The sequence below is a fragment of the Phodopus roborovskii genome, unplaced genomic scaffold, assembly GCF_943737965.1.
Source record: "Phodopus roborovskii unplaced genomic scaffold, PHOROB, whole genome shotgun sequence".
Taxonomy (NCBI): domain Eukaryota; kingdom Metazoa; phylum Chordata; class Mammalia; order Rodentia; family Cricetidae; genus Phodopus; species Phodopus roborovskii.
Window position 1 is genome coordinate 13,821,871 of NW_026126461.1, and position 13,577 is coordinate 13,835,447.

A 13,577-nucleotide genomic window follows, 5' to 3' on the forward strand; every position below is an offset into this window, starting at 1 on the left:
TATAAAGAAGAGACCCTGATTTAAAGGCTAGCAAGGTCACCCTTACTGATACAGACTTAAGCTCCCATAAAACGGCCCCCATGAAAGTCACATTCTAATACAGACGGTGAATGGACTACATCATCGCCCTAAGCCAGTTTGAGAAATGCACCCTCACCCCCACAAACCAGCCCACTGTTACCTGCTGATTCAAAGATTAAATTCAGGACTAGCTAGATTCACTCTCTATCCTGACCGGCATGAAGATTCTGGAATGGCAGGAGGGAAACCCTGCTGTGACATTCCTCATCCCTTTACAGTACCCAAGAGTCAGGAGCAGGGGCACCATGGGTCTGCCAGAGTGCTGCCTCAGCAGCATGCAGGAGGCAGAAAGAACAGGCAGACAAAGTGGGTAAGGCTGACAGCTGCCCAGAAGCCCCAGGAAGCTGCCTGCTGCCAAACCTCCCCACAAAACCCAGAACAGATCATGAGCCCCGAAGCTGCAAAAGGGCCCGGCCCAGGCCAGCAGGGGCCGCTTAGCAGCCCACCCAGAGCTGGCCCTGTGCCAGGTGATGTTGCACACACAGCCAGCAAACTTGGTCCCATGTGCTCAGTCCTGAGTCAGAGCATCCAAAGCCTCTTTACATGTGAACTCAACACTTGTTAGGCGAAGGTCATGATTCTTCCCCCCCCACCCCACCCCATTAATAACCCTTTTCTGCAACAGGAGCTAACCTGTGCTAAGGTTTCCTAAGTGCGAACATGCTTACATCATCTGACACCTTTGGCCACCAGTTCGTAACTAAATGGTTCCTGGAGTTCCCTGCTGAGGGGGAACAAAGCAGCAAGGAAATCGGAAATGTAGCCATGTTTCCTGACTTTACACTAGTAACTTTGAAGGGAAACCGTCTAAGAGCACAGTGCAGCCGGGTAACGGGGTAGGCATCCAGCAAAGGATTCTGGGAAGACAGGGCAGTGAGACCCACAGAAAACCCTGAAGCTAACACCCCTTCAGCCTGCAACAAGTTCTCTTACGTTCCCTGCCGTCTGGGAAAGTCGCCGCTTTCTCTGCAAGGCTACCAAGGGAGCTGAGCCCATTCCCTAAGCACAGGGGAACTGAGAACGCCTCAGGGTAGAGTCTACAGGAAACTGGGATGAGTTTCACTTTACTAATGAAAAACTAAAGGCAGGTTTAGCTTCCTGATTAGCAAACTTGCAAGAATCCTCAAGCAAGAGTATCTATCTAAGTCTCTTCTTGAACATGGGAACTTTGTATCCACACATCTGTTGAGCCAGTAAGGAGGGCCAGAGTGCTGGGTGACTGTAACAGGCCTGTGGCAGAGTTTCCTTCCCGCCTGCAGGGTCAGATCCAGGAAAGCTCACAGATGCCCTTCTCCGTACTTGGTTTTGACTGCTGGCTACCTACCGTCCTTTCTCATCTTCAGCTTTGCAATGTTTCTCTTTACCAGAACAGAGAAGCCTGAATCGTTGTCCTATACACCCAGGAGTCTCTTTTTCAGGGCTCACCTCCCATTCAAGGAATGTGCAGACCTGTTCTGAGAGGCCCAGGCACACAGTTAGCTGTGAGTAAAGACGACCTGTAGAGATGGCGTGCGTGGGGGGCCGTATGCTGGGTGAGTGGCCTTATCAGCAAAGCTTGAGCACTTTTTCCTAAGGACATTAAGACTGCTAGGTTGAAGGCTTCCCTATTGCCTTGGGCTAGGAAAGCTGACCTCCCACCCACAAAGAAATAGTAGAACAGAATAGAGTACAGCCCTGGACAGCGGATTCTTCCACACACTACTCCTCCAGGCAGATATATTTTGTATCCTCTGTACCTTCTTAAGAGCAATCTCTACGTTACTCAAGTTACATCAAATTCTTTTTCCAAAGCTTCCAGAAAGAGGGCACTATGAGGGTTCAAAGGCAGGCAGTCTGCCGGGGTTTAATGGATACCCCAGAGCATTGCATGAAGACATCAGCTCTCCTCATCATTTTCCAAAGCACCCCCTCCCTGGAAAACCAGACATTCCCACTGTCCCCGTTTGTTGGGAATTTCGGTAGCATCAGATAAGTAGGCTGTAAACACCACCCAGCAGGTTCTAGACTAGTAGAACCCCACTAGAGACACACTACCTGTGCAGAGAGAAGTTGCACATGAATCCAGACTCCTGTTCCTGTTTTCCTCATGGAGTACCTGTCACATCCCAGTGAGGTGTCTGAGTTGCCAGACAACCGTTATGAAGCAAACAGTGAGCCCCTGTCTTCCGCGAGGCCCAGGTAGGTCTCCAGTGCCCTGTACTCAAGCCCTTAGGAGCTAAGAGGGCCTCACTGGTATTATTTACTTCATGTGTTAGCTCGCCATACCATACCATGCCTTTTCTTTTTTAAGGATTTTCCTCTTACAAAGAATTGGGGGGGGGGGGAGACTTGCCTGCCAACTCCTAAGAAATGCCACACCAGTTAGTGTATGCAAACACAGTGGCGGGAACCAAACTTGACCCTCACCCTCAGGATAGCTGTGCTTAAATTAGCCAAGGGTGCTGCACAGCCCTTCATCCCATACTGGTTGTGATTGCTCTCCTTCAGCGAAACCCAGCGCTAAGAAAAGCACAGGACCAACAGACGAGAGTTCCCGGTTGCTCCTGAGATTCCCAGGCCTTAGAGACAGTGCAGAGTGTGGACACATCCCAGGGGAGCGCGCTTTTCTATTGAGTGTCGATGGGATGGTTTCCTCCAGCCTCAGCAGGTTACCTACTGTCCGTACACTTCACAATCGCAGCTCTGAGCATCAAATCAGACATAACAGTTCATTTATTTCAAACCCATGACCGGAGTCGCCAGAGACACAATACTTTTTGTATGCTGAGGTGTCACCTCATTGACAAAATGTCTGTTTCCCAGCTTTATCTTGTGGTACAGGTCCTTCATGTGGATGTGGTTCTTGTGGGAGAGTTCCTTCATCACCCCCCTCCCTACACCGCCAAGACTGCCTTTAGCAGACATCCGTGGCCTCTGTTTAAATGCCTGTAGGTCTTACATTTGTGTTTCAGGGGATACATAGTTGGGCAGCTGAGGCTGGTGTATATTCTGTTGACTTTTCATTGTTGTGTCTGAGTCTTAGTCTGGTCTGGATGCTTTGGTGAGTGCTCTAGAATGCCAGAACTTTCCAAAAGCATAGCCATGCAACCGCATCGGGTCTAAAGGTCCGTAGACATACAAGAGAATGAGCATTAGCCTCAGAGACCCACAAACCACTCTGACCTCTTCAGGAATCCAAGCAACTGAGCACAAAATACAAAATGCCTGATTGGTGCCCAGGCCATGCCAGTACATTGGGCCGTCAGCCCCACATCGCCCCGCACAGGCACACGGAGATCAGGGCCAGCGATAGGGTTCTCTGAGTTGGCTTCTCTGCTTGCTACTTGGAGATGAACTCAGAGTTAAGGGACCAGGGCCACCCTCAACCACCTGCTGTCTAAGTGTCCCAGCGGCAAGCAGCATTGTGAGTCAAGCACTCCATGTTCCAGAGTTTTCTTCAATGCCAATGTCTGGCCAAGTTAGTATCAGGTTACAGCACCTTTAATCTTTGTCGTCATTGTTGTTGTTTAAAATAATATATTTGTGAAGTATATAAAAGAAACACTGGAAATAGGGTGCTTCTGAAAATATCAAGTGTAAACATATGTTGAAGGTCCATGCTGGTTTTTCTGACTTTGTAAACAATTCTGAAAATGGATGACAGCTACATGTATGGAGCAGTTAATTGTCTACCTTTGGTTGTTTTTTTTTTTTATCTCAGATCTGAATTTAACATGTGTCTATTTGTTAGACTTTACATCCAGAAGAAATATACTTTGAATTTTGGCTAACATTACAGAGTGTTCTGAAAATTGCCTTCTACATTTTATAAAACAATTTCATCATTTTTATAAAGTTGGACCTTTTTTTTTTTTTTTTTTTTTTTTGGAAAGTTGGGCCTTTTCTCTTGCCAGAGACCAATCACCATCCATTGGTCTGCAGACCCTCTCTGTACTGTGTTCTTGTAATAATGTAAAATATTTACAGCAAACTATGCTGCGTCTTGTTTGATCTTTCTGTTGTGTTTGCATTTCTCTCCCTCTACCACATATAAGAGGGAAGAAAATGAAAGTGAGATTTCCATGGTAACCGGCCTCCTCGGGCTGCAACACTGCATGAGATTATTCGCTTTGGGTTTCTCTGTAATTAAGCACGTAAGTCCTGATGATGGCGGTCATGCTGCTGTGGTCTGAGAGGCTCTTCCCACCGAGAATTCAGAAACGCACTTCAAGTCTGAGTTTTCCGTGTGCTCTGGGAATCTGCCAGGATTTTCTTTGGTGTGTTTTTCTGGGTTTTGTTTTTCACAGCACAGCTTATTTAGCTGTAACGTGAGAATTTAGGGGAGGAAGGTGGCTGGGGCTGACATGAAGGCCCTCAGCTACGTGTCCATCATGCTAGCCCTGGTGCAGGGCTCAGCTGGCCCCAGCCTGGGGCGGGGCTACTGCATGCCCACCCCAGACCTGCACGCTGCTCTTTTCCTAGGCTCGGGGCCGTCCTGTCTTTTCTCCATCACTTTGTCTGCATTATGCCAAGCCCTGTCTTTGAGTCCTGGGCTTGAATAAATAGTCACCCCCAAATACCACCTTTTCTTTGTTCCCAGGGCCTCTCACAGCTTCCAAGGTTTCTTAGTTTGGGTTACTATTGAGCAGGATCAAACACCACTACCCAAGGCAACTTGGGAGGAAAAGGTTTGTTTTGCTCACACTCACTGTCCATCACTGAAGGAGTCAGGACAGGAACCTGGAGGCAGGAGCTGATGCAGAGGCCATGGAGACTTGTCCCCCAATGCTTGCTGAGCCTGCTGTCTTAAAGAACCCAGGACCACCACTCCAGGGATAGCCTCACCCACATCAGTCACTAGTAAGAAAATGTCTCCCTGCCTGCCTGTGGCTTGATCTTATGGATGTGTTTTCTCAGTTCAGGCTCCTCCTCTCACAACTCTAAACTTGTGTCAAGTTGACGTAAGGGCAGTGCCCGCTACTAGGATGGGCACAGTACCCATCCAACCCTCCAAACTTCCTGCTCTTACTGCACCCAGCACCCACTGGGTGTTTGTGCATTGGTGAGCACCTTCTGACAGCCCTTTGCTGTCTGCGTGGGGCTGTAGCTTCTCACCCAGCAGATCTGTCTGAGTCCTGGGAGAGCCCTGCCTTTCTTGGCTTCTTTAGTACTAAGTGCATCTGTCACCCAGGAAGCCTGGCTCCCTGCCTGCATCCCATAAAAGAGGAACATCTCTGGAAATCCCTGGAGCACTCCTGGCACTTGAAGCCCCTACACATCACCGTGTTCCCCTTGGGCTGGCGATTTCTTGAGGCAAATGGTGCCATGTTGCTTGTAGAAAATACAGGGGTGAGAACTCATTTTTATTAAAAGCCTCCCTGGAACTACATGATGTCTCCCTGTGGACGTCAGCATGTGTTTTCCCATTATCCCTGCCTGCTTCCTAAAAGCATCCTCGTTCTCCTAGGAGAACTACAGTAACTGGTGCAGCTCTGATCAGAAAAGGGTCCCAGGTACCCAGCGCACGCATCAACAGCCTAGAAAACCAAGAGCTTTCTCAACAGAGCCCGATGGCTTCTCTGGAGACAGAGTCTAGAAGGGCAGGGACGGCAGCACAGTACACTCTTGAGGGCAGGGTCGTTCCTTCCAGCACGGTGGCTGCGGCCCCTGCTCCTGAGCTCTCCACAGCCTGGGTTTGTTCTCGAGTTCCCATTGACTTTGGTGCCCACCTCCCCACATGGCCGTCTGACTAATTCCTTCCACTGCAGTCAACACTGTGACATTTCTGTTGCCTCCTGATGATGCTGATCTCAAAGGCCCCTTCTAGCTTTGATATTCTGTGGTCTCCCAAGTCTGACATCATTATGTGTGTGTGGGGGGGGGGGGGGTTCCAATCCTATGCCAGCTTTGTGTTACTGTGACAGAGCCGGGGATATGCAACTCTAAGAAGGAGTATTGTGCTTATGATTTCAGAACCTTTACTCTGGTTACTTTCGCCCAGGTGCTTTTACCTTGCTGTGACACAGAACATCATTGCAGGAGTGTGGCAGCAAGATGATGACCCAGGGTCCCCATACTTCTTCAAAGTCATACCCTGTGACCTAACTGCTTTCTGCTAAGCCCCACCTCCTAGCGGTGAGACCAGCCCTTCACATGCAGGCCATTCAGAAGGGAAGACACATGCAAAGGCCCTAGAATGAGCTGCCAGTTACCTTAAGCCTTTGCCTGTTCCCAGCTCAGGGAGTTCAGGTAATTGTCTCCTTTGTAGTAGTCTCTCTCTGGCAAGCAGTGATGACATTGGATGGGTAAGTGACAAGGTCAATAGACCAGACACTGTTAACAGCTGATTGATCTACCACAGAATTATAAATATCAGAATTAATAGAAAAGTAAATGTCACAGGGAGCCGGGCACTGGTAGCTTTAGAGGAGACTCTCCTAGCCCACCTGCCCCAGCTCTTAGTGGGCTTCATCTTATCCCATCCCACACGCAAGGAAGATTTTTGCCTCCCTGCTGAAAGCACTCAAACGCCTACCAAATGTTTCCTTCAGAACGAGTACAAGCCAGGAAGGGATTTACACCCACAGGGGTCAGTGCGCACTCACCTCAGTGACCTCTTGAGATGGCCGCCTCCGCCCACCTTCCCCTTGTGCCCCCTTGGCAAATGTTAGAGTGATGGACTCTGAGGAAGACATCAGTGACATGAAAGGAGGTGGGCAGGGAGGGTTTAGTCAGTGGTCATACTCTTGGGGACTTTGAACAGCGAACAGACCTAGACACAGCAGGCCCGGAGAGGACAACACACAGCATCCCCCCCCCCCCCCGGAATGCCAACTGCACAGAACAACTCAAGTGTTAGGCTAAAACTTTCTCTAGTGGCAACCACGTAAGACAAGGGGCTGCCATCTACCCCAGCCGGGTCACTCTCCAAGGACTTTTAAAAATAACCCACAGCAAGTTCAGCCTTTCCCCTTGGTGGCTCTGATGACCACAGAGACTCAGAAGGGAGCACCATGCTTCCTTCCTTGATCTCTTCCCACTCCTCCTCTCCCTCCTACACATCCTTCTGTGGTCCTACCTCCGCCAGCCCCCGGTTTGTTACAGAGAGCCGACAGTACAGGAAGATGGTCATCATTGTGTATCTGCTGTGAGTGCACCTTCAGATGCTGTGCTAGAAGGACCAGAAGTCACTTACAGATCGATCAGCAAGCAAAGATTAGCAAGCAAAGCACAGGGCAGCTGGAGAACACTGATGCCTGAAATTTGCTAGTTCTGGAGATAAATTTCACTGAATCTCCTGACATCCCAAACTTAAACAACAAAAAGGTGACATTAGAAAATGAAGCCGGAAGTTCACGAGCTGAGCGTTCAAACTGACACATTGGACAAAAGACGATTGTGGGGCGTAATGCTTCCCAAGACTGAACATGAGAGTCGCGAACAGTGTTGTCTCCCTCCCCTGGGACATTTGGCCATGTCACAATGGGGAATGACGGGCTAGCATCTTAGTAGACAGAGTCCAAGGATGCTGCTCAGCAGATTACAGGGCACACGGCAGAACCTTCGATTAAAGAATTAGCTAGCCTCAAAAGCAGCAGTGTCCTTGCCAAGAGCCCTGCCTGGTGTCTGAATATCCATCCCAGAGCAAGGTCATTGGGAGACTTCACTGCACAGATTTTTAAAGGTACAGTGGAGGACTGAAGTTTTAAAATATGATCTGTTTTCCTTAAATTGGCATAAAGCTTACACAGAGAAGCAATCTACAGGATGAAGAAAGCTAAGTCCTGAAGAGACTTAAAATCTCATCATTTAAAATCATCTCCTGATGAAATGTCCTAAGAAGGAAAAAGAATGAACCATATTAGGCATGAAAAGGTCAATTCAAATACAGAAATAGCAGCAATTGGAAAAATTAGTGGTGATAATCTTCATGATGATAAACATGAAAAACCTAATGAATTGACAACATCCTAAAAAACCTTAATGTACCAAAGCAAAATCAAGAAAAAGGAAGAGTAGAACTGAATGAAGTCAGCCATTTAAAATCTTCCCAGGGGTGGGGGAGTGGGCAGCAACCTGGATGGCAAGACACACACACACACACACACACACACACACACACACACACACGCAACTGTAATAAAACGTTCAGTCTTCCTAGACCTAGAGATTTCTTTTGATGCAGGAAAGCTACACAAATGTTCATAGCAGGCTTTTCCCCCATAACCCCAAACTAGAAGCAGGTAAATATCCATCAACAGGTAAACAGTCAAGACAACCATTGTACATTCATCCCCTGCCCCCAAGACACCCACAAAAAAAGTAAACTAGTGGCATACACAGCTGAAACAAACCCCAGCCCATGTCAGACGGATACACACAGATGATGGAGCTGGGGTCTGATCTCCTGGGAGTCTGGTAATGTACCAGTATTCTGGCAGGGCTAGAATACATGATAAAACCCTACCACACACAAATACATGAGCAAGTAAGGGAATCTGGCCTCTGAGGACTGTCACTCCAGACTCATGGGCGATGTGATGAAGACACACCCAGGGTGTCCCTGTCCAGTCCTTCCCTCACAGGCACTTGTACAACTTCGTCTTTTTCAGAGTAGAAGACTTTAAAGGATAAATATTAAAAAATAAAAATATTTCCACCAGCCACTCCGAGACCTAGAAATGCACAATAAATGTGTGCAGGGGCAGCTGTTCCCCTTCCAGGGAGGACAGAGAAGAAGATGACTCTCCAGTCAATTTAATGAGACCGTCTGATTGAAAGTGAGAAGAGAAATGTTAAGAAACCACAAGCTCACCTTTACTTTTTCCAAAGTAAATAACAGAATCTCAGCACTCACAAGGCAGACATGGGCAGGTCTGTGAATTTGAGGTCAGCCTGCTCTATGGAGTTAGTTGAGAACAGCAGGGCCTTACACAGAGATCATGTCTCCAAAAACAACACAGAACAAAACAAAACAAAAATTCAGTCTTGCCAGGAGCCCACAGTAGACAGACTTTAATCTTTTAATGAGATTTTGGAGTTTCACAAAGACTTCGGATTTTAAAAGAAAGTTTGAATATCTTAAAAAACTTTGAACTTTTAAGTGTTTGAATTTTTAAATACTGTGGGACTTTTAAAATATTTTATATTGTGATATTCATATTAATGTGAGATCGTGGGATGAATAAGAAAGGAAAAGTTGTGGCTTAATAGTGACATGTTTAGCTGTCAAGGAGACAGGGTCAGTTATGATGGCTAGTTTTATGTCAACTTTACATGAGCTTGAGTCACTGGAGAATGGGGAGCCTCAATTGAAAAATGGTTCATAAGATTGGGCTGTAGGCAAGCCTATAGGGCATTTTCTTAATTAGTGGTTGACCAGAAGGGCCCAGCCCATTGTAGGTAGAGCCATCCCTAGGCTGGTGGTGCTAAGTCCTATAAGAAAGCAAGCTGCGCAGACCATGGGGAGCAAGCCAGTAAGCAGCTCCCTCCATGGCCTCTGCATCAGCAGCTTCCTGCACTGTTCAGTTCCTGTCCCGGCTTCCCTCACTGAGGGACAGTGATGTGGAAGTGTAAGCCAAATAAACCCTTCCTTCCCCAACTTGCTTTGGTCATGGTGTTTCATCACAGCAATAGTAACCCTAACTAAGAAACTGCGCGCCCACAGTTGGCATTGTTCAGCAGAGAGGACCGGTTCTCCACAGCAGCTGACTGCATGCCACACAACCAACACTTTGAAAGCTGAACCAACCGGGCAACGAAGCTTTGTCTCATCCGGCATGTTCTCCTGAAACCTCAGCATTTGATTACTACCTCTCCAAACAGCTGAACAATATTTTGGGGGAAAATGCTCCCACAACCCATATGGTGCAGAAAATATTCTTCAAATCTTGAAGTATGGATTCTTTAGGCTACAGGAATAAACAAACATTCCTCATTGGGAAACTTGTTTACGGTAATGGCTCCTATTTTGATTAATAAAGATGTGTTTGGGTCTAACATAATATATATTCTTTCAACTTTGAATTAGACTTAGTTTAAAGATGAAAGAATACTTTTAGGTAAACTAGTGAACTAATAAATGAAAGACCAGATGAAACCCCGAAACCAACTAAGACACATGTTCAAGCTCTTCATCAAGTGACTATAGAAACAGTGAAGGCCGATAAACATAGAGGTATAGGTTTTAAAGGCAGAGCTGTTCCATAACATACTGAGGAGACCACAAAAGAAAGTACACTTGGCATAGTTTACTACCCCTTGATGAGAAAAGCATCAAAAAGTAGTAGAAAGCGATGCCACCAACTGACAAAGCACATCTGTGAACAGCTGTTACAACTTTGATGCTGAAGGTGACTGTTTTCCCAAACCGAGATCAAGAACAAGGTGTCGGCCTCTCACTATCTTAATTCATCATTGCACTACAGTAATATCATGGGAGGGGAATGACGTAAAATCACCGTGTCTGCCTATCCTCCACATGAAATGCACTAAGGAAGCTCCCACCCCTGCCCAAAGATACTAAAGTGATTGGAGGTTTGCACACAGTTACAGGGTGAGAAGACAGCGCACCAATCAAACTTTTAAAAGCACTGCAGTACCAAAACTGATTTAGTTAGATTTAACAAAAAGTATACACAAAGGGAATAGTAAAAAATATGACTACCACTAAGAGAAACAGATAAAGAAGTGGATGCCCATCGATTAGAATACTCATTATCTAGATGCCACCTCAACTTAGATGATCTATAGATTTGCTGCAATTCCAATAAAAATCCGAGGAGATCTTCATGGTAAAAATGGACTGAGTGCTGCCAAATATTTTGAGGGAATAGAGAAGATTTATATTACTTACCTTACAATAATAGGCACCAACCTGTACTACATTCTCATGAAATCTAAAACAGAGGGCTGTGTAACCAAGTTCTCATTTCAAAATAGACCAACATGTACAGCTATGGCCAGCTGACAATTGGGCCAGATAAAGTGGATGTCTCAATATAAAAATCTTTGTCATTTGCCATAGAATTTGTACCATTGCAATTTGCCAACAAAGATCAGATAGATAGAATTATAATATAGAAAAAACATAAAAAATTCTAAAAGAAAATATAGAAGAAAAACAAACAAGCTCTGTGCTCTTCAGTTAGGCAAAAATAAAAATTTAAAAAAAAGGACAGTACCAAAAATTACAAACTTTAAAAAAAAATATAATTTGAATTCTATTGAAATTTAAGAGATTAGTTCTTTAAAGGATAGCTATAGTAAAACTAGTGATAAAATGGACATATTCACAAGACACCTATGACACCTGTTTTGCACAGGTCTCGATTCTAGAATATCTAGAGGACTTCCAGGCATTTTCATTCATACCAACAAGTCAACTTTAAGACAAAAGAAGCAGAATCAACATTTTATCAAAAAATTACAAATTACCAACGAAGCACAAAAATGCCCAGTGTCTTTAGTTACCAAACACACCAACAACTACAACAAAAACCCTCAAAGGAACAATCCAGAAGAAAACTAGACAGATGTCCTTGATGAACGTAGATGAAAAGTTCCTCAACAAAATACTAGCAGAATATTCACCAAGATCCATGTTTATCTATCCCAGGAATATTTAAATGAATATATAAATATGATACCAATAAAATGAAGGATAAAAACCATCTCAAAACATGCAGAAAAATATCAAAAGATCATCTCAAAAGGTACAGAAAAATATTTTGATACAACTCAATATTCCTAGATTTAAAGAAAAAGAAATCGGGTGTACAGAGCTTATACTCATCATCATAAAGCCTTTGGGTGATGGTCAGCATCGTACTGAATGGGGAAAGTTGAAAGCAGGCTCAAGAATGGGCTTCACTGCTTTGATTAAGTGTTTCTACTGAAGTCTTAATCAGAGCAGTCAGGCAAGAGAGAGAAATAAAAGGAATCCCAGTAGGAAAGGAGGAAGTAAAATTATCCCAGTTTCCAATACCATGATTCTATTCTATACTGTGAAAAATCAAATAACTCTACCAAAAATCTGAATAAACAAACAAATTTGGTCAGGTTTCAATACTCAAATCAATATACAGTATGAAAATAACTGACATTTTTCAGTAATGAAAGACTCTAAGAAAGAAAGCAAGAAAGCAGTTCAATTCATAGCAGCTAAAATAAATAAATAAATAAATATCTAGGAATATATCTAACCAAAGAAATGAAAAGCACCTACAATGAAAATTACAACGAAGAAGAAGAAGAGAAGAAGAAGAAAAACCCACAAAAAAGAATTCGATGAACTAGATTAATGTCTCTCTCTCTCTCTCTCTCTCTCTCTCTCTCTCTCTCACTCACACACACACACACACACACACACACACACACACACACACACACACACACACGGAAAAAATGAATTGGAGGAATTACTGCTGAAAGTCTTGTCAGATACCTACACTATTAACACTTACTTTGCGAGTCAATACATACTCATTAAAATGACAAGAAATTATTTACAGACCTGGAAAAACAATTTCTAAAACAGATCTACAAGCAACCCAAGATGGTTGAAATAGTCTAGAACAAAAATGAATAAAGCCTTAGGCATCATAATACCTAATTTAAAACATACCGCAGAGCCACAGTAACCAAAACAGCATGGTGCTCGTATAAAAACAGATGTATTGACCAACAGAACAAAATTGAGATCCCAAAAACAAACCAATAATTTTAACTAAAGTGCCCAATGCATACAGTAGAGAAAGGTTGGCATTGGCAGTAAATGCTGGGACATTAATATAAAAGACAGAGCTGCATTGAGCTCTCATCCTGTACAAAAATAACCTCAAAATGGACTGGAGACCTAATTGAGACCTGAAGCAATAGAACTAGTGGGGAATAAAACAGGGAAGGAAAACCATTTCAAGACAACAGCGTAGTCAGTGATTTCTGTATGACGTGTCCCCCGCCCCTGAACCAGGCAATAAAAGCAAACAGACAGTGGGAACATAAAGGTTCTGCACAACAAAGGAAACAAGCAGAAAGCACAAAGAAACAACTCTCAGGAAGGCAGGTGTGTGTGTGTGTGTGTGTGCGCGCGCGCGCGCACTCTACTCTCAGGAAGCAGGGGGTGCCACTAAGCAATCCTCCCAACGAATGATCAATTCCCCAAAACATAAACTCAAACAGCGACAAAAAATAATCAACTCAAAATGGGCAGATAATTTGAGTAGGCACCTTTCAAAAGAAGAAATATAATTGCCCAATACCTGAAAAACACAATTAGTCATCAGGGAAATAAAATGGGCGCTCAACCCATTGGAACAGCACTGTAAAACCATGATGATGGGGTGTTCAGGAAATCAGAGACTTAACACTGCTCCAAGCTTTAGTCACATCATCGAGGGCCTACAATTGAAGTGTAGGCAGCAGGAAGAAACTGAGACACTGGGCTTCACTGAGCACCTGAGCCCTCAACACCCTCACCCCCGTGGGCACTTGGGAAGCCGAGGCAGGCAGATCTC